The 22,434-nt window shown below is 38.1% G+C and overlaps 1 pseudogene; it reads right to left on the bottom strand.

The window, feature by feature from the left end:
- Window positions 1-17,122, bottom strand: part of LOC122116720 — a 74,992-nt pseudogene extending 57,870 nt beyond the window's left edge.
- Window positions 17,123-22,434: the final 5,312 nt, after the last annotated feature.

The raw sequence follows: 22,434 nt of genomic DNA, 5'->3' as shown, positions 1-22,434 counted from the left end.
AAATAATTTGGAGGTCCACACATCTCATACATAGGTAATCTTCAACTTACACTGCTTTGCATTCCAATGGATCAATAATTGTTTTTCTTTTTTTGTTTCCGCTGTCTCCAAAGCAGTATGTGCTCAGTAGCAATCTAGATTCATATTTTCAATGCTTATGTTTCCATGGCTGATTGATATAGTAATAATATTCTTCCTGATACCAATCAGGTGTACCACACCACAGTTTCCAATTAAATATAAAATGTTTATAAAAATAGGCTTTTTGTTACATGTATTTGCCCAACAGCAGAATCATGGAAGAATTCAGAGAGGCATGTAATGTAGCTTGGATACCTAAAATGTTTCTGCAGGATTTTTGTAATAGACGCATTTTTTTTTGTCATTTGTGGGGCTTGTACTCAGCCTGCATGCTCTCCCTCAGCTGTTCAGCTCAAGGCTAGCTCTCTACCACTTGAGCCACAGTGCCATTTGTGTTATCTGAGTGGTTTATTGGAGATAAGAGTCTCATACATACTTTCCTGCTTGGGCTGGCTTTGAATCGTGATCCTCAGATCTGAGCCTCCTATGTAGCTAACACTATAGGCCATTCAGGACATTGTAATACAAGCCTCTGGCACCCAGCTTGTATTATATGCATTTTTGACAAATAATATATCCATCCTACAATGAATTTATCTGGATGTAATGATAATGTTTAGCATAATTTTCACTCTATGATTATATTTTTTAAAACCTTGTAATCAGCATTCTATAATATCTTAATAGACTCTATGTTTGTTTCTGTATATGTATTTTGCATGTGTATGAAAGAATTCCTGGTTAAGTTCATGACCACCCACATTGGGCATTATTGCCAATGTTATCTATTCTTTTTGAATTCATGGCAATTTTTTTGTAAGAGTTCATCTATGTCCTGATCTCTCAGAATTATTTAAAAGTTGCTTATGTCAAATCTTTAATATATTGGTAACTGAGTTCCTCCTCACGATGGCAAATTGTGTCTTTCCAGTGTGTTTTTCTCCACTTTTCCTGAGGTTTATAAGTACTACTCATCTTTTAAAAAACATTTATTATATTGTGATCATAAAGGTGAATTACAGAGGGATTATAATTATATGAATCAGATGAGTACAATGATAATGGATAATGAGATAATTTTTTTACTATCTCTTCTGTTCCCTCACTCTCTCCCAGTCCCTCCCTCATGTCTCCACCTATGAAATACATGAAGTTGTATAGGTCACTTCCATCCATGTCCAGTGAACTCCCATGCTACCCCTATTCACAATTACTACCTTGAAATCCATACAATTCAGTATTCCCTCAACCCTCCTGAGTATGTACACTTGAATTCACTATATATAAAGAAAACAGAATCATCAAAAATTCAAAGAATAAAGACAGATCTTTGTTCTGTATCATTGAGTTCATTTAGATATATATGTATATATATATATAATTTTATATAAATATGAAGAGGCATGTATACATTCTGCCCAATTGTTTCTCTCCTAAGAGAATTCTCTTTTGGTCAGATTTTGTGTAGATATTTAGAATCCTGTTTGATTTACAGTATCCCAATGCTGTCTTTTCATAAACCACCTACACATAGATTTCTCTAGGGGACTGACTTAGACCAAACCATGCTGTCCTCATTTTGACCATTCCTTCCAGCAGGTGGCAGCATTTACACACTACTATCCAGTGAAGATCATTAGGGGTAGGGCTGGCAACCTTGTAACAATAGGCTCTTGATATATTTAGCCAGTGATTTCTCCAGGCCCTTCACCTGCAGACCTCTGGAACACCAGAGTCAACTTGTGGACATTCAAGATAGTAGAAATTTATTTTCTTCACAGGTAGAAAAAGCTCTCACAGGCCTCTGGCCCAAAGCAATTTTTCTGGTTAAGAGGATGGGCTCTGCCTTATTCTCCTCACTATCTGTTACAGACAACTTCTCTGACCTGTTCTAGTTTTGAGATTGCTAATATTCACAAATAGAATGGAAGAGTCTGGATATCATCCTATTTATTTGCAAGGGTAAGAACATAATGAAGACCCAGAGAAGATATCATAAAACTGGAAGCCCAATGAGAAAGAAACAACATGATATATAAAGCCATTTGTCTCAATGTCCTTTCCCTTACTCACTGATTTGGTTCTGACAACCTTCCACGTGCGACTACATGCTTCTTCATTATTAGTGTTCCATGTGAGGAAGCAGATTTTGGATAAATTAGGCTCCTTGCTTTTTTGAACTATTGTATGTCATCATAAGATGTTTAAACATAGCATGTACATTGATAATATGTGGTCTTAAGTCCAAGATTAAAAAGTCTGGTGGAGATAGCGGCATATCACAAATGCTGCGGTAATTTTGGTCTTTTCTGGTAGCAACAAGCTTTTGTTTCAGCCCCTAGCCATCAAACCACAGGACATGGCTTACTTAGGCCATTGTTATAATTGCTTCCCTTGCTTTAAGTGTTTTACTAATTTATATAGTAAAGCCAAATAAGGGAAAGTTTACCTCAGTCTTATACCTGATCTTAAGGAGAATCCATATTTGTGGGGGTAGGGGAGTGGTCGAGGGGCTTGAACTCTGGGCCTGGGCGCTATTTCTGAGCTCTCAGCTCAAGGCTTGTGCTCTAGTACTTGAACCACAGTGCCACTTCCATTATTCTGGTGCTTAATTGGAGATAGGATTCTCATGGACTTTCTTGCCAAGACTAGTATGAATCATGATCCTCAGAACTCAGCCTTTTGAGTAGGCAGGATTACAGGTGGGAGCCATTGGGGCCCAGTGAGAATCCACATTTTATTTTATGTTTATATTGTGTGTTGAAATAGACTAAGACATAAAAACAGCTTATATCTCTCTTGCTATGGCAGGGAGAATGTTCCAATGCATAAAGATATTAAACCAGTTTAAAATGTCCAGAAACTCTATTTTCTCCATATCTTCACTTCCTCCATATACCTATATAAAACACTCTTTTTGCCTTTATCTTATCCCTTTCTAGAGTCATTACAGATAATTGAGATTTGGACACACAGGAAAAGTAGGTCCTCATCCCGCTATCACCAACAGATCTATGCACAGGACAGCAGACTGATTATAACTTGTCTTGTTTGAATGAATCATATTCTCTAGTCTAAAACTAAGACACATGGGCACCATGGACCTATGATGATTTCCTGAGATGAGCCAGCCTTGCAGGAATATCCTTCCTTGTCCAGCCCTCCTGATTTGCATTTGCCTAGATCACATCCTACTGCCACAATGACTTCATAATATGCCATTCACACCTGTACAGCAGTCAGTCCCAGTCAGCACACAGCATGGACATAAGGACTACTGCTCAGCTCCTGGGGGGTCCTGCTGCTCTGCCTCTCAGGTAAGGAAGGACAACACTTCTTTCACCCTGTGTGGTCAGTGATGCTTGTGGCTTCCGGGAAGTTCTGTAATCACATGACTAATAATGTGGATATTTGCTTTTATGTTTCTAATGCCAGGTGCCAGTTGTGACATCCAGATGACCCTTTCTCTATCCTCCCTGTCTGCATCTCCAGGAGACACCATCACCATCTCCTGCAGAGCCTTCAGGGTATTTGCAGGATATTAAACTGGTATCAGCAGAAACCAGGGAATTCCCCAAAGCTCCTGATCTACTATACTTCAAGGTTGGAGTTTGGGGTCCCAACCTGGTTCAGTGGCAGTGGATCTGAAAAAGATAATTCTCTCACCATCAGCAACCTGGAGCCTAAATATTTTGGCACTTATTTCTTTCAACAGCATGTTATGATATGAGCCAAGTAAAAACTTCCCAGGAAAGCAGAAGTGAGATGCTGGCCTGCCCCAGCTGCTTTGCCCAGTTCATCTCCCTGTTGACACTGCTTCTCAGATGCAGCCAGATTCTAAAGGAAGAATTCTCTGCAATCTAGCATTTTGTTCTTCTTAGCCCCAGCAAAATACCCATGGCACTGAGTCTGATTTAATAGTTGAAACCAATTGTTACATATGAGGAGTGCCCATAAATTATTTTGGACATTCCACTTCACTAAATTATGAAATAGCTTATTTTCAATCATTTTCTTCGTGGAAACTAAAACAGGTGCCTAAATAAAAATGGTCTTTTTGAGCTTTTCTAAATTGATGTATTAAAGAATCTCCAACACAATTTTTGCTCACCACTTATCTTCTGCAAGCAATGTCTTTCTTTCTTCTACAAGCACATATGTGTTAAGTGATATTTCAATTTCTAAGTTCACAAATATCCAGCTTACAGAACAAAATATTTCTATAGTTGGTCCTTCAACTGTTATAAATGTCTTAACCCCTGCCTCATTCAACCTAGCTTGGATCAGAAGCTTAGGAGCTTTCCTAGTTTTGGGTGATGTCAATATACCAACTGGTATCCACCTGACTCAGGAATCAACTGCATGGATAATAAAGACCTCCAATTCTATTGTCAAGTCCGTCCTCCTCAACTTAATTTCCTTTTGTTAGAAAAGGTGTCTACTACTGCTCCTCAGGAGAAACATAAAAATACAAGAGCAAGATGATCTCAAAGACAAAGAGGAAATGAGATAATATCAAAAAAGTGAGCAAACTTTTTGAAAGTTAGTGTTTCAAGAAGCTCATGCAGGCTCTGAAGTGCGTGCTCAAAACTGTGAATGTAAAAGTAGGAATTAAGAGGCCTCACATTATAGCACAATTCTCAGTCCTATTTGTTTGTAATTAATAATGGCCTCAGAAAAGAAGATAAAGATGAGTTCTGACACTGACCTTCTATTGGCATCCTCACAGAGCCAAAGACCAGGAGGGAGAAGGAACCAGGATCAGCACCACAGCAGCAGTGTTGAACTTGGCTTCAGAGTACTTCAGAAGCAGAGAGGACTAATTTGGTGCCCTCTCCAATGGCTCAATATAGCAGAATCAAAGTTACAAACATTTGTTTGGAAAAAATCTCATTCCACAGCCCTCATTCACCTATAAAAGTTTTTAGAATTTTAAAAAATATAATTCATATAATTATGTCAATATTCTTATAATCGATATGCTTTCAATGCAAATTCAAAAAGAAAGCAGACAATAATCCATTTAAAACTATATAGATTCTTGCAATAAGAGGATATGACATGTTTAAAACATTGAGTGACAAAGTGGCTAATATATTTATTTTGTTGATGCTTCCTGACATACACATGTGCCATTCCTTATTCATTTTTATTTTTCAGACAGGTAGCATGCTTGTACCTTAATTGGGCTGGCAATGCACTTTCAACTTCAGACTTTGTTTTCTCATAATACGGAAAAATGAGTTTCGATCTTTTCACTGAAACTTAATATCTAAGATGAACTTGGTTTAGGAAGGGTTCAAGATTTCCCGTTCTTCCACGGTCATATACCAAGCACCATTCTGAGCCCCACCGATAGTAAATAGATATAAGTTGAGATCTAGCTAGAACAATGACTTAAAAGAGAGGTTTCTCTGCAGTCCTAATTTCTTTATGAACTGTACAGTCAATAGATGTTTACAAATATCACTGGGATTACAAAGAGACTCTCTCTAGAAATCTCTTGAGAATTTCCAATGCCATTAAGATATTACAAAAGAATCAGGTTGAGACAAGCTCTACAAATGCCCACAGACAAGGCTGGACAGTAGTTATAGACACATTCACTGGATCTAAACCCGCAGGTCATATGGATTCCCCAGAGCCCTGATCCTTTCTTGAGTAAAGTACTTGCATCATCCACAGGGAGGAATCCAGAACAAAGTACTATGGGGCTATGCAGCCTCTCCTTAGTCATGTTTCAATCCCATTCCATATTCCAATGGATGAAAATCATTGGTCTTAAAATCAACAGACCTTATTTTCCTTTTTGGTATTATTATTATTATTATTTTTAATTTAATTTAATTTTATTTGTGAACATACTGTACAGAGGAGTTACAGTTACATGGGCAGGATAATGCGTACATTTCTTACCAAGCATTGCAGCCTCCTCCTTTGTTTACCCTTCACATCCCTTCCCAGCCTCCCCCCTCCCCACCTAATCCCAATCCATTATTTTTTTATTATTGTGAAAATAACGTACAGGAGTGTTATAATTACATGAGCAAGCAAATGAGTACATTACTTATCAAGCACTGTAGCCTCCTCTTTGCTTCTCCTTAACATCCCTGCCCTCCCACCTTCCCCCCTCCCCAGCCAAAGTTGTAAAGTTCATTTTTCAACATAACAGCTTGTACATCTCATTGTTGCAAAGGGTCATTTTACTGGCTTGAGAAGAGATCCAGACTCTCTCTCTCTCTCTCTCTCTCTCTCTCTCTCTCTTTCTCTCTCTCTCTCTCTCTCTCTCTCTTTCTGTATGTGTGTATGTCTATGTTTGGCTCCTTTTTTCTATGTCTCTCTCTTTTTCTCATAAATAGGCAACAGGATATACTAGTTATCTGTTAAGGGATGATGTTTCCACTCATTGGGAAAGGATAAAGTCAGAGGCATAATATGGTTGGGTAGCAGTGATTTTTGTTGAAGTAGTCATGTCCAGCATCAACACTTATCACTTCATGCTGAAGAACAGTGAGAAGTAATATCAAATGGCACAAAGGTATGAGAGGTCTTAGTACAGAAAAAGTACTGGGGATACCTAATGTTTCAATAGTGTCAAATTTTTGAGTCATTATCATTTTGCTCTGGGCTCCAGGTGAAATGAGCGGAAAGGGTTACTCATATTCATCGTGGCCATTGCTGCTCTCTGATTTGCAAGGTTCTCAATCTGATTGATTCAAGTCTTTCTTGCTCAATTTTCTGTTATTAACCTGCCTTCCCTGACAAGTTAAAGCTGTCACTAATGCAATATGCCTACATTGGGATGGTCTCAGTACACCTGTGGCCATTCTTGATATAGGATTACCATTCCAGGTTCCACTGGAGACATTGTACTGACTCAAACTCCTGCATCTTTGGCCCTGTCTCTCAAGACATGGCCATCATCACCTGCAGAGCCAGTAATAATGCTGATAATGAATTTTGGAGAGTTTCAGATATTGGTACCAACAGAAACCAGGACAGCCTCCAAAACCTTTGAGCTATAGAGGATCCAACAGGCAAAGCGGGGTCCCAAACCGGTTCAGTGACAGTGAGTCTGAGACAGATTTCAACTTCACCATAAATCCAGTGGAGGCTGAAGATGCTGCCAATTTCTATAGTCAGGAAAATAACAAGTTTCCTCTCACAGTGCTCTAGCTCAAACAAAATATTCTTCAGAAAGCTGCTCACTGAGGTTCACTGTCTTAGGTGTTTCTCTTCCACTGAGCTCTTCAACCAACACTCTCAGTTTGTTTGTATAAAGTGGGCAAACTATAAGAATGAAAATGCAACAACTGTAGTGTGTGTGTGTGTGTGTATGTGTGTGTGTGTGAGTGTGTACAACAAAATTAGATGGATCATTTGGTGTTTTCCTTCCTACCTAAGAACCACTTAGGAATTTTATACTTTGTACTTTTTTCTAGATGAGCAAGACCCTTGCAAAGAAAAAATTCTGAATTTTAAGAAATATTACTCTCAGTGTGATAGATCTTACCTGAAATCACATTCTCAACTATGTGGAGGACAAAATTAAGAGGACCAGAATTTCAGGACATCCCAGAAAGGTCACAAGACGTATTACTCGAATAAAAGACATGATGGCACATGCCTGGATTCTAATATATGGGATAAGCATAAGAGGAAGTGTGTAGCCTGAGACTGGGCTGGGAAATTGTGTGAGACAAAATAACTGAAAAATAAACAATACTTCATAAGAAATGTACTCATTACCTTGCCCATGTAATTGTAAATCCTCTGTATGGTATTTCACAATAAAAAATAACTTAAACAAAAAAGGTGTAAAACATGACTCAAATGATAGAACATCTGTTTATGTCAAGAGTTCAAAACATATTGGTATTAATTGAATTAACTATTCACAGTAGTAGGTGGAAACTCATTTCAAAAACAAAAATCTCTGAACAGACAAAAGTCTATCTCTCTTCCATATGTAGGCTGATATTCATATATTAATTTAAATTTTGAGTTTACATTAAAAGGCCACTATACTTGTTCAGACTCCTTAGAAATGTGAGACAGTATTCCTACATAATGTTATCCAGGTATTCTTATATTCATATCATTCTGAAATTTAGATTTTCCCTATCAGAATTAATATAGACTAGAAAGAGGCCATGTCCTCTTTCTATTATTAATAAATGTATTATCAATGTATAATAAATGTATAATAAATGTATTATTAATAAGTTATGTATTTTATAATTTCACTTTGAACAGATGCTTTTACATTACCTATAAAATTTAATTCACCTGACAAATATAGGGAAGAGCTAAAGTTATTTCTTTGTCAATGGAAGGCCTCTGGAATTGAGAGATGGTACAGGAAAAAGCAATGTGGTAATGGAAGATTACTAAAAATATACACATTCACTTAAAGTAAAATATTTATCAAAACCTAAAACAAGCAAAGGTCACTTGTTTATATGGATAAACTTGAAAATTTGCAAGCCTATTTTCTGTATGCCAACAATGAGAAAAGTGTGGCTGAAATTAGGAAAGCAACTCCATTTGTAATAGCCCCACAAAAAATAAAATATCTAGGAATTAACTTAACTAAAGAAGTGAAGGACCTCTATGATGAACACTTTAAAATCTTGAAAAAGGAAATCAACACAGAACTTAAAAAATGGCAAAACCTCCCATGCTCCTGGATTGGAAAGATTAACATCGTGAAAATGGCAATACTTCCCAAGGCTATCTACAAATTCAACGCAATACCTATCCAAATTCCAACCTCATTCTTCAAGGAAATAGAAGAGGCAATCCAAAAATTCATATGGAACAATAAAAGACCCCGAATAGCAAAAACGCTCCTGAATGGAAAGAACACTGCTGGAGGAATATCAATACCAAACTTCAAACTCTACTATAAAGCCATAGTAATCAAAACAGCTTGGTATTGGCATAAGAACAGACCTCAGGACCAATGGAATAGAATTGAAAACCCAGAAATGAACCTACAGACCTATAGCCATCTAATCTTTGATAAGGGAGCTAAAACAATAGAATGGAAGAAAGAAAGCCTCTTCAGTAAATGGTGCTGGCAAAATTGGTTAACTACATGTAGAAAACTTAAGCTAGATCCTTATATATCACCCTGCACCAGAATCAACTCCAAATGGATCAAAGACCTTGAACTCAAAGCAGACACTCTGAAAACATTCCAGGATGGAATAGGAGAAACCCTAGGTCTCCTTGGCTCAGGCAGAAATTTTCTGAATAGAGACCCGGAAACACAACAAATCAAAGAAAGGTTGGACAAATGGGATTGCATAAAGTTGCAGAGCTTCTGCAGGGCAAATGACATAGCTAGCAAGATCAATAGAAAGCCCACGGATTGGGAGAAGATCTTTACTAGCCATACAACGGACAAGGGTCTCATATCTAAAATATACTTGGAACTCAAAAAATTAAACCCCCCAACAACAAATCCTCAAAGAAACAACTGCCCAATAAATAAGTGGGCGAAAGACTTAAAGAGAAACTTCTCTGAAGAAGAAAGAAGGATGGCCAATAGACACATGAAGAAATGTTCAACATCCCTAGCCATAAAAGAAATGCAAATCAAAACAACATTGAGATATCACCTCACTCCAGTTAGAACGGCAAAAATCAAGAACTCTAACAACAACAGATGCTGGAGGGGATGTGGACAGAAAGGAACCTTACTTCATTGTTGGTGGGAATGTAAACTTGTTCAACCACTTTGGAAAGCAGTATGGAGGTTCCTCAAAAGACTTCACATAGAGCTCCCCTATGACCCAGCAATCCCACTTTTGGGTATTTACCCTAATGTTTACAAACAAGACCATACTAAAGCTACCAGCACAACTATGTTTATTGCAGCATTATTTACCATAGCTAAGATATGGAACCAACCCAGATGCCCCTCAGTAGATGAATGGATCAAGAAAATGTGGTATATATACACAATGGAATTCTATGCCTCCATCAGAAAGAATGACATTGCCCCATTTGTTAGGAAATGGAAAAACTTGGAAAAAATTATATTAAGTGACGTAAGCCAGGCCCAAAGAAACGTAGGTCCCATGGTTTCCCTTATTTGTAATATCTAGTATATGTATGAGTCAAGCGGAAAAGGTCAGATAATGTGATGTCAGGAAAATGAACCCTTAGATGTGTATTTTAATGTTTTTTTCTTTCATGCATGTGTTTCTAACACATTTATAAGATTATCTCTTTGTTGCTTTGTATGTCCCTCCTCCACAGTATAACCCCTGCTTTCACTATATTTGATGTCAGTATAACTTGTGGAGGAGATGGGGAAAAACCAGTTGTTTAAGGATACAGGTGGACCTGTTGCAACAATGAGAAGTACAAGTTGTCATGTCCAAAACGAGCTTTACAACGTTGGTGCGGGGGGGTGGGGGGGGGAGGAGAAGGATTGGGATTGGGGGGGAGGGGAGAGGCTGGGAAGGGATGTGAAGGATAAACAAAGTAGGAGGCTGCAATGCTTGGTAAGAAATGTACGCATTATCCTGCCCATGTAACTGTAACTGCTCTGTACAGTATGTTCACAAATAAAATTAAATTAAATTTAAAAAAAAATTTGCAAGCCTAATAAGGCCAAAACAAATTTTTATACAGAAATGACTTTTTTAAAATTTTACTTGTTTGTCTGTTTTCTTAATCTCAAAATATTATCTCAGATACTTACTTTTATTTCTGTTTTTCATCTTGCATTGGCTGAAACAATTCATTATTGATTGTTAATGACAAATTATCTTAGCAGCCAAGATGAAAGATTCTTAAAAAACAAACTCCAACCAACTAAGTACAAGCTTTAAAAAAAGATGATTATTTTAAACAGACAAAACAAAACTGTTAACCTCACCAAAAGCAAACAAAAATCATGAACTCAAAAAGCAAAAGCCATCATTGATAATCTCACAGTGCTTCTGGGAAAACAGTCACCTACAATATTCAGGACCACAACAAGAAAGTCAATTTCCCTAGGGAGCTCCAAAATAGAATAAGCACCTCCCATTCCCATGCAAACTACAACAGACAAACCTAATTTTCTCAGCTTCTCAGAGTCTTAGAAACTGGTACCCAAAGCACAGTAACTGTGATATTTTTTGGTCAAGTGTTTCAAAGAGAACATCACTGTTTCAGGAAAGAGCCTTAAAAGGCTGACTAGTCACAAATGGCAAGGAAACAATGGAAGAACAAGGCCAAGTATACAAGCAGCAAACCTTACTAGAGGGATAAATTCTGAATTCATAAGATACAATCCATTCCATTTTCTAGTCCCTCACAAATAGCAAAAGGCTGTTGGCCCTGTTCAAAAAGAATGACAGGGGGAGGGAGAAGTAAGAGCCATAAGAGAGGGAATTAATAGTAGGAAAAAAAACATAGGAAGGGGTAACAATCTTCAAAAACATGTACTAATTACCTTACTCATATACAGCATCTTTACAGTAAAATAAAATTTTTTAAAAAAGAAGCAAAAAATCCTAAAAGAAAACTAGGCTTGAAAATAGCAGAGAGGATCTTTGTTCTCACATTTCATGCAGATCTGGTGATAAATGAGCAAAACTTCTGAGTGTGTCACATCCAAAGAATGAGCTTCCATAATGTCCCTATATTATCAACTGAGTTCTGAATTGAGTCTGATGCTTTTTTGTATTAAGATTTATGCAACGATAGATGGATAGCTAGAGATAGATAGATACATAGATACATCATAGATACATACATAGAAACACAGAAAAAAAGATACATAGATACATAGATATATATATATACATAGATAGATAAGGGAAAAAACTGAATTGGCCTCAACATTGGCCCATGCCAGTATCAGAAATAGTAAAGTTTAAATGCACTACATAACAAACACTCATTCTGTTTTTCTATAGGACAGCTGTGTAATGATAAAAGTGCTTAGAATCCGATATAAACAGGATAAGCCAACACCCAGGCCAGCAGTTTCTACTAGCATCAGGCTTTCTCCATACACACAAGTCAGTCATACTTTATGTACACAGTCAGAGCTCCCAATGCGTTCTAGGTTCTGCACAATTTAGGATGTATAGGAAGCAATGTAAAGGGAGGAAGAAACATAGGGAAAGGAAAATGGTCAGTAAGGACCATAAAAGAAGCTAAACACGTCCTGTTGCTGAAGATGACTGAACCACAACATTCCGTGGAAATGGCGAAAATACCTTCAGGTTATTCTCCATAAAATGAGGGGATGAAGTATACATCCAACTTTCATCTCATCAACACTCAGGAAATTCTGAGGGCACTCATTCCTGATATGGTGTTCATTTTGGTGTATAGGCAGAGGTCTCCTCTCCTGCTTCAAGATGACAGTGAGACAGAAAATGTCTAGGAGAAGTATGCACAAATATATTGAATACCAAGATACCAGCATTGTCTGATAATCCAGCTAAAAATTCTCCCTGCAACAAGATTCTGGCTCGATTCTTTATACCCAGCCCATAAAAGCACAAGAGACACAAACTCACACCTAGAGATGCCTACAGCAAAGCTGGGTCCTCGGTCATCTCCTTACTAGTACACCTGGGAATAAACAAATAAACACCAATTAACCTAAACAACAAAGAAAAAGCATAGACATTTATGGTGAATGGAGAGGATAAGCAGAGGGTATGGAGATGTTTGCTAACGTGAACAGATCTGGTATCAGTAGTCAGAATTTCATGGTGTTAACTAGAATCATCACAAATGACAGACATGGCACAACATAAACAATTCCAAATTAGGAAAAAAATTGTAGCTCAATTATTATGGAACACCGAAGAAACCTGTAGCACTGAAAGCTGGTGAGCCTGCAAGTGAGTCACATTGGAAGAATTATGCAGGGTTCTTCCTCCCCTCTATTACTTTTTCTGTTGAATGATGGTTTTACTTAAAAAAGAACAAGAATATTTTAAATGCCTAAAATCTTTGTAAAACGCAAACTAGAAACTGGAATTATGTGCAGAGTGTGGCAGTGATAAGATGTTGCCTATTTTCTAAATTGATTGACAACATGCAGAATTTTATTTTGGGTGCTATGGAGATTGAAACTCAAAACTTGCTGTCTGCTACACAATTACTCTGTCACATGATTCATTCCTCATCTGCTTTTGTTTTCAGGCAGGGTATCATGATTTACTTTAGTTGGTCTGGCAATATACTTTCAATTTCTGACTTTGTGTTCATCATAATATGGAATAATGAGTTTGCATTTTTTTTACAAATATTCATTGAATCTTAAATTCAAGGATTAAATTGGTATGGGAAGGGTTACAAGATGTCCCCTTCCTCCATGACCATTAGCCAGACACCACGCTGAAACCCAGAGATTATAAATCAATTTAAATTGAAATCCAGGTAGAACTGCAACTGCTCTATCATTTGTTTATGAATTATACAGCCCATGGACGTTTACAAACAACATTGGGATTTTCACATTTTCTCTGGATGGAACTTGAAAATTTATTTGTCCATTAAGGTGTTATTCAGAGAAACATTAGGTCCAGAAACAAGTTCCTACAAAAATCAGAAGAAAGGCAAGTAAGGCTGAATAGCAGTTGAAAAATACATGTAATGGTCACATAGGTCACATAGATCACAACCCCTCTCAGATCTGACCCTTTTCTCTTCCCCAGCAACAGAATAAAAGCACAGTACCACTGAGGCAGTGTAGCATTGGTTTTGGTCCTGTCTTCAACTTGATTCCAATTACAGTAAGTGAAATTCATTAGCATTAAATTAATAGCGCTCATTTCACAAATTGCCAAATTTAGCAGTCTCATTGAAATAATTACAATTTTGCTTTCATTGTCATCCAGAAGGCCTATCTTCTATGCCAACCACTTCAGGAATTTCACCCAGATAGCTGTGCCTCCCACCCTCACATCTAGATCAATTGAAAAACAAAGCGATATTTAAAGTGAGACACAATGCCACTAAATCTTTAAAACAGTTATCTGTTCTTCACCCTTGAAGTTTCCCAGTCTTGACCAGCTGGATGTAAAAAGTATAGATGAGCCTCTCTATTCTCCAGATAGTAGCAGAAATTTGGACACATGTAACAAGAAAGAGATACATGAGGACTAGGGAGTTTGAAAGTAAGTGATTTGCCCTGAATTTGATATGGAATGATCAAAGGGCAATGGATTTATGAATGTGCTGTAGTTCTTGGATAATATAAAACTATAAGTCCAAGTAAGAGTTGTACCTGGTGACATGGCAAATCACAAACACTTAACAAATTTTGGACTTTTCTAGTAACTACATGCTTTTGCTTCAGCCCTCTAGCAATGTAACCACAGGACATGCTTACTAAAACCCTTGATATAGTTGTTTTCCTTTGCTTTGAAAATTTTTCTATGTAGTAAAATTTTCCATTATGCAGTAAAGTCAATAAGTAAGAGTTGGACTCAGGCTTTATACCTGCTTGGGAAGAATCACATGTTACTTTGTGTATATGTGTGTTTTAAGACCCTGAAGCTTGAATTGCTTGAAAATAAAAGAGTTTATATATTTCCTGCTATGTCAGTGAGGTTTCAATGTATAGAGATATTAAACCAGTTAAAAATATACACAAATTCTATTCTTTCCCATATCTTCACTTCTCTGCATGATCAAGCACTCAATTATGGTTTTACTCTTCTCCCTTTCAAGTGTTATGACATAAAGATTGAAAAACTCAAGAGGAGTGGTTATCAACCCTGAATGCACTAAGAGATCTCTTCAAAGGACAGTAGACACATCACAGATTCTGCAGTACAGTTGAAACACATTCTATGGGATAAACTATGTGGGCATATGAGGATTTCCTGACTTGAGCTGGTCCTATAGCTGTTCCCAGCTTTACCCAGCTTTTCTCATTTGCATATGCTCAGAGTACTGCTTACTGCCCCAATGATTTTATAATAGGCTGCTCACACCCTATGCAGCAGTCAGTCCCAGTCAGCAAACAGCATGGACATGAGGACCCATGCTCAGCTCCTGGGGCTCCTGCTGCTCTGGCTCCCAGGTAAGGAAGGACAGCAATCCTCCAATCCTGTGTGTGTGTTCAGTGCTGCCTGGGTCTTCAGAGAAGGCCTCCTATAACATGATTTACAATGTGGATATTTGTGTTTATGTTTCCAATGGCAGGTTTCAGATGTGACATCCAGATGACCCAGTCTCCACCCTTCCTGTCTGCATCTCCAGGAGACAGAGTCTCCATCACTTGCCAGGCCAGTCAGGGGATTAGCGATTATTTACACTGGCATCAGCAGAAACCAGGGAATTCTCCAAAGCTTCTGATCTATTTTGCAAAGAATTTAGCCTCTGGAATTCCATCAAGGTTCAGTGGGCATCAATCTGGGACAGAGTTCACTCTCACCATCAGCAGCCTGCAGCCTGAGGATTTTGCCACTTATTACTGTCTACAGAGTTATAGTTTACCTCCCACAGTGATACAAGCCAAAACAAAAACCTCCCAGGGAAGCAGAAGTGAGCGCTGGGCTGCCCAGCTGCTGCTCCTGGTGCCTCTATCTGCTGATAGAGCTGCTCAGGTGTAGCATGGCTTTGAACACTTTCGAGGGTTTTTATTGAAATGTGAAGGCTCCTCTGAATCTTTGTCTCTTTTCTCCTCCTCTGTCCCAGATGACCAGACACGGCCATGTCTCTTCTCATATAAAGTCATCCTTTCTGCTTCACACAGTAAAACAGAAGCCAGACAAGAATCTCTAAGAAGGAATTGTTTTAATACAGGAAATGAGTCTAATCATTAGTTTCTTAACTCCTATGTCATGAGAGAAGTTGGAAGGAGGAGTGTGGAATTCTCTGGTTCAGTGAGGCTGTCCTAGGGTTTTGAGCACATAATCCTGTGATTCTCCACCCTGTGGAAAAAGCCAGGGTGAGCGGCTAATGCTCTCACCTGACCCAACTGTCTCTCCAGGAGAATTCTCCAGGCCTCACTTCTGATCACATGTCAGCCTGCTTATGTCAAGGATTTTACATGTCTCTCCAGTTCACCAAATCTAATCAAAGGATGACCTAATGGTGAACTCTGCAGGAAACCAGAGAAGGAACAGGGATTTGAGCTTCCATACATAATCATAATGATCATAATGATGTATTGAGATAGCTGACTGTCAAAGATGGTCACTTTTCTCCAACTCTCAGAAACAGTCCACCTAAGTGATGGCATTAAAACTCACTTAAATGTGATTGTAAGTTGTTTCTACCAATCTGGGAATATGAACATTTTTAATAAAAGTAACAAACTTCATTAATTTGTTTTCAGGAAACTATCAGAAGCTGCAAACTTTAAGAAACATCACAATTTGTTCATGATCTTACACAGCAACAAACAACTGCAATAATTACTTGATAAAGTAAATCATATGCAAAGCAATATTACAATACAGAAAAAGAAAATACATTACTCGGGTTAAGATTTCTTTTCCTTTTATGTGCTAGTGACTCAAACATGCAAACCTAGCTACTCAGGAGGCTGAGATCTGAGGTTGTGGTTCAAAGGCGGCCCAGTCAGGAAAGTCCTTGAGACACTTCTCTCCAATAAACCACAGGAAAACCAGAAGTGGCACTGTGGCTCAAGTGGTAGAGTGTTTCCCTTGAACTGAATAGCTCAGGGACAGTGCCGAGACCCAGAGTTCAAGCCCGACAACAAAAAAAAAAGGAAAGGAAAGGAAAGGAAAGAAAAGGAAAGGAAAGGAAAGGAAAGGAAAGGAAAGGAAAGGAAAGGAAAGGAAAGGAAAGGAAAGGAAAGGAAAGGAATAGAGAGTAAGAAAAGTTTCAATGCATAAGAACTTCATAAAGAAAACACAGGGATTTTTTTCCAGAAATAATTCTTGAGACTGAATAAAAAAATCTAAGTAGAAACAAGAATGTTTCAATACATTTATAAAATACTCTATTTCCAATGTTGCTTCTGTGCATTATCCATTTTGACAATAGTCATAAAAGTGTCTCCTACCATCAAATCATGTCCACATCCTCTGCAGGCAAATTCATGTTCCTCTTTTCTAGCCTAGGAAACTTGTGGATGCAAGGCCTGTTGTGATTCACTGAGTTGAGCCAATCCTGCAGATGTGCCCAACTCTGACCAACCCCTGGTGATTTGCAGCACAGCCCACTGCCTGGAGCACTTCATAGTCTGCTCACACCCTGTGCTGGAGTCAGTCCCAGTCAGCACACAGCATGGACATTAAGGTCCCTGCTCAGCGTCTGGGGCTCCTACTGCTCTTGCTCCCAGGTAAGGAAGAACAATGCAGGAGATATACCCAGCCTAGTACAGCAGGGGCTCTCTAGTACTTCAAGGAAGGCCTCTTGTAACATGATTATCAAGGAGGGTATTTGTTTTCTGTTTCCACTGCCAGGTGCCAGATGTGAGAAACAAATGGCCAGTCTCTATCCTTTCATTCTACATATCTGGGAAACAGAGTTTACATGGCTGGCAGGGCCAGTGGTTTCAGCAGTAATCAGGGAAAGCTCCTCATGTATGGTGCAAAGTAATTACCATCCTAGTCCCTTCCAGATTCAAGGACAGTGGATGTGGGGCAGAGTTTACTCTCGCCATAAGCATATGCTGTCAATAGCCTAGTAGCTACACACTCACAGTGATACAAGTCATAACATTCAGCTCCCAAGGAAGTAGAGGTGAGAGGCTAGGCTGTCCCAACTGCCCTTCCTGTTGCCTCCACCTGATGACACAGCTTTCTGATACAGCTAGATTCTAAAGGTCACTTGAAGATTTTGGTAGAATCATTTGGGCAGAATTCCCTGTACTCTACCTCTCTGTCTGCAGCAGTACACACATGGCAATGCCTCTCCAGATTCAATAGAGCATACAAATCATAACTAGGGAGGAACCTTTGAGAGTGTTATTTGGGGTTCTTTTGTAAAATTGAGACATGTTAGTTAATTCAAGCAAGTAGTGTTTCTTTTTGAATAGAAGAAATTATTAGCCTATAGCCATTTCAAGACTGGCTTATTTTATTGAGTGAAGCTAAACACAGAAGTGGAGTATTTCTGGTGTCCCTCAGACCCATACCATCTGCTTGTGAAGCTGCAGGCCTTCTTACCTTGGCCTTTCCCTGTATAGACACATAGGGGTGTGTACCAATGCTCTCAACTGCTTGTAGATCGATCTTGACAGGTGATCCTCCATTCCTCCCCTCTGGACTAGCATCTGCCTGCAGGTTTCAGTACATTGTAGTGTAGTCTCTACTAATTGTCCATGTTCATTAGGAATCATCATGCAGAAACTCTAAAGGAAATGCTGGTGGCATTTACAAGTAAATGATTAGTAAAATCTGCACAGTAAAGCAAAACAATAATTACAACAATCTATTCTCCACTCCATTCTTTTGTTAGAAATCACCTGGTTGTACACTGGTGGATCCAGTTCCTTATTCCTTTTCTTTTTGGTTTGTTTTCATGTTGGTTCTGGTCCTTGGGCTTGAACTCAAGGAAAGGCCTTGCTTCTTCCTTGAGCTTTAAGTGTTCAAAGCTAGCATTCTACCACTTGATCCACAGCTCCACTTCTGGATTTTTATGCGCTTAATTGGATATAATTGTCTCATAGACTTTCCTATGCAGGCTGGCTTCCAACATCAGTCCTCAGATCTTAGCCTTATGGCTAGCTAGGTTTACAGGAATGAGCCACTAGTACTTGTCTCCTGACATTTTTATTGTTATTAAGGAATTGCACAGAGGGCTTACAATTCCATGAGCCAGAAGATCTATATTTTCCATTTGAGCTGTCAACATCACTATTTTTCTGTTTGCCACTGCTGAATGTACACTGACTTAGCCATGATGCTTTAAGACAAAAATAAATAAAGTTGGAAAACATAAGGCAGATTTCTGAGCTTAATACTTTCTGGGATATACTGAGTGTCTTAAATTGCCAGGGAAATTCTAGATTTATTAGTTCTACTTTAAATATTCTTTTAGGGAATTCTAATTTTGCTTTGTTTTGATTCTATGTTTCTTTTTTCTCTTACTTTCTTTTATTTATTTTTTATTTTATTTATTTTTATTTTTATTTTTTGTGAACATACTGTACAGAGGGGTTACAATTACATGGGCAAGATAATGAGTACATTTTTTATCAAGCGTTGCAGCCTCCTCTTTTGTTTACCCTTCACATCCCTTCCCAGCCTCCCCCTGCCCCCCCACCCAATACCCCCGCCCCTGCACCAAAGTTGTAAAGTTCGTTTTTGACATGACAACTTGTACTTCTCATAGTTGCATCGGGTCCACCTGTATCCTTAAATGACTTGTTTTTCCCCATCTTCTCTACAAATTACACCGACACCAAATATAGTGAAAGCAGGGGTTATAATGTGGGGGAGGGACATAAAAAGCTACAAAGAAATAAAATTATAAATGAGTTAGAAACAAATGCATGACAGAAAAAAATATTTAAACACATATCTAAGGGCTCATTTTCCTAACCTCACATTATCTGATCTTTCCTGCTTGACTCATACATATACTAGATATTGCAGATAAGGGAAACCATGGGACCTATGTTTCTTTGGGCTTGGCTTAGTTCACTTAATATATTTTTTTCCAAGTCTTTCCATTTCCTAAAAAATGTGGCAATGTCATTCTTTCTGATGGAGGCAGAATTCCATTGTGTATATATACCACATTTTCTTGATTCATTCATCTACTGAGGGGCATCTGGGTTGGTTCAATATCTTACCTATGGAAAATAATGCTGCAATAAACATAGTTGTGCTGGTAGCTTTAGTGTGGTCTTGTTTGTAAACATTTGGGTAAATGCCCAAAAGTGGGATTGCTGGGTAATAGGGGAGGTCTATGTGAAGTCTTTTGAGGAACCTCCATACTGCTTTCCAAAGTTGTTGAACCAGTTTACACTCCCTCCAACAATGAAGTAAGATTCCCTTCTGTCCACATCCCCTCAAGCATCTGTTGTTGTTAGAGTTCTTGATTATAGCCATTCTAACTGGGGTGAGGTGGTATCTCAATGTTGTTTTGGTTTGCATTTCTTTTATGGCTAGGGAGGTTGAGCATTTCTTCATGTGTCTATTGGCCATCCTTCTTTCTTCTTCAGAGAAGTTTCTCTTCAAGTCTTTAGCCCACTTATTTATTGGGCAGTTGTTTCCTTGAGAATGTGTTGTTGAGGGATTTAATTTTTTGAGTTCCAAGTATATTTTAGATATTAGACCCTTGTCCATTGTATGGCTAGTGAAGATCTTCTCCTAATCTGTGGGCTTTCTATTGATCTTGCTAGCTATGTCTTTTGCCATGCAGAAGCTCTGCAACTTCATGAAATCCCATTTGTCCAACCTTTCTTTGATTTGTTTTGCTTCTGGGTCTCTATTAAGAAAATTTAGGCCTGAGTTAAGGAGGCTTAGGGTCTCTCCCATTCCATCCCACAATGTTTTCAGAGTGTCTGCTTTGACTCCGAGGTCTTTGATCCATTTGGAGTTGATTCTGGTGCAGGGTGATATATAAGGATCTAGCTTTAGTTTTCTACAAGTAGTTAACCATTTTTGCCAGCACCATTTATTGAAGAGGCTGTCTTTCTTCCATTCTATTATTTTAGCTCCCTAATCGAAAATTAGTTGGCTATAGGTCTGTAGGTTAATTTTTGGGTTTTCAATTCTATTCCATTGTTCCTAAGGTCTGTTCTTATGCCAGTACCAAGCTGCTTTGAATACGATGGCTTTATAGTAGAGTTTGAAATTTGGTATTGATATTTCACCAGCAGTGTTCTTTCCGTTGAGGAGCGTTTTTGCTATTCGGGTCTTGTATTGTTCCGTATGAATTTTTGGATTGCCTCTTCTATTTCCTTGAAGAATGAGGTTGGAATTTTGATAGGTATCGCATTGAATTTATAAATAGCCTTGGGAAGTACTGACATTTTCATGATGTTAATCTTTCCAATCCAGGAGCATGGGAGGCTTTGCCATTTTCTAAGTTCTGTTTTGATTTCCTTTTTCAAGATTTTAAAGTTTTCATCATAGAGGTCCTTCACTTTTTTGGTTAAGTTAATTCCTAGGTATTTTATTTTTTGTGGGGCTATTACAAATGGAGTTACTTTCCTAATTTCAGACACACTTTTCTCATTGTTGGCATAAAGAAAAGCCATTGATTTTGGGGGGTTAATTTTATACCCTGCTACTTTGCCAAAGTTTTGAATCAGCTTGAGTAATTTGGGAGTGGAGTCTATGGGATTCTTGAATACAAGATCATGTCATCTGCCAAGAGGGAGAGTTTTATTTCTTCTTTCCCTATTTGGATCCCCTTTATGTCTGCATCTTGTCTTATTGCTGTAGCTAGGCATTCTAATACTAGATTGAAGAGAAGTGGAGAGAGTGGGCATCCTTGTCTTGTTCCTGAGTTAAGAGGAAATGGCTTTAGTTTTTCACAATTGAGTATAATGCTGGCTGTAGGTTTGTCATATGCAGCCTTTATTGTATTGAGGAATGTTCCATGGATTCCTAATTTATTCACAACCTTCATCATAAAGGGGTGTTGGATCTTGTCATATGCTTTTTCTGCATCTATTGAGATAACCATGTGTTTCTTGTCCTTGCTCCTGTTGATGTGATGAATAATATTAATTGATTTGTGTATATTGAACCAGCTTTGCATCCCTGAAATAAATCCTGTTTGATCGTGGTATATGGTTTTTTAGGTGAATTGTTGAAGTCGATGGGCCAAAATTTTGTTGAGAATTTTACATCAATGTTCATCAAAGTAATGGGTCTATAGTTCTCTTTCTTTGATGAGTCCCTGCCTGGTTTTGGGATGAGGGTTATGATGGCTTCATAGAATGTGTTCGGTTGTGAACTTTCTCTTTCAATTTCATTGAAGAGTTGGAGGAGTATTGGGGTGAGCTCTGCTTTGAAGGCCTTGTAAAATTCTGCTGTAAAACCATCTGGTCCTGGACTTTTCTAAGCTGGGAGGTCTCTTATTGCTGTTTCTAATTCAATGCTAGGAAAAGATCCATTTCTGTCAAGTTCTCAAACTTATTAGCATAAAGAAGTATTCCCTTATAATGTTCTCAAACTTGGTTGTTTCCGTGGTGATGTTTCTATTCTCATCTGTGAGTTTATTTATTTAGGTGTGTTGTCTTCTTTTTCTGATAAGATTTGCTAAGGGTCTGTCAATTTTGTTATTTTTTCGAAGAACCAACACTTTGTATTGTTGATTCTTTCTATAGTTTTTTTGAATTCTAATTCATTTAATTTTAATTATTTCTTTCTGTCTACTGGATTGGGGTTTATCTTGCTGCTCTTTTTCAAGAAGGTTTAGATGTCTCATTATATTGTTGGTTTC

Source organism: Dipodomys spectabilis, unplaced genomic scaffold, assembly GCF_019054845.1.
Source record: "Dipodomys spectabilis isolate Male_0828 unplaced genomic scaffold, ASM1905484v1 ptg000137l, whole genome shotgun sequence".
In the NCBI taxonomy this organism is placed as follows: Eukaryota; Metazoa; Chordata; class Mammalia; order Rodentia; family Heteromyidae; genus Dipodomys; species Dipodomys spectabilis.
Note: the sequence above shows the minus strand (reverse complement) of the source record. Positions and strands in the feature narration are given on the sequence as shown.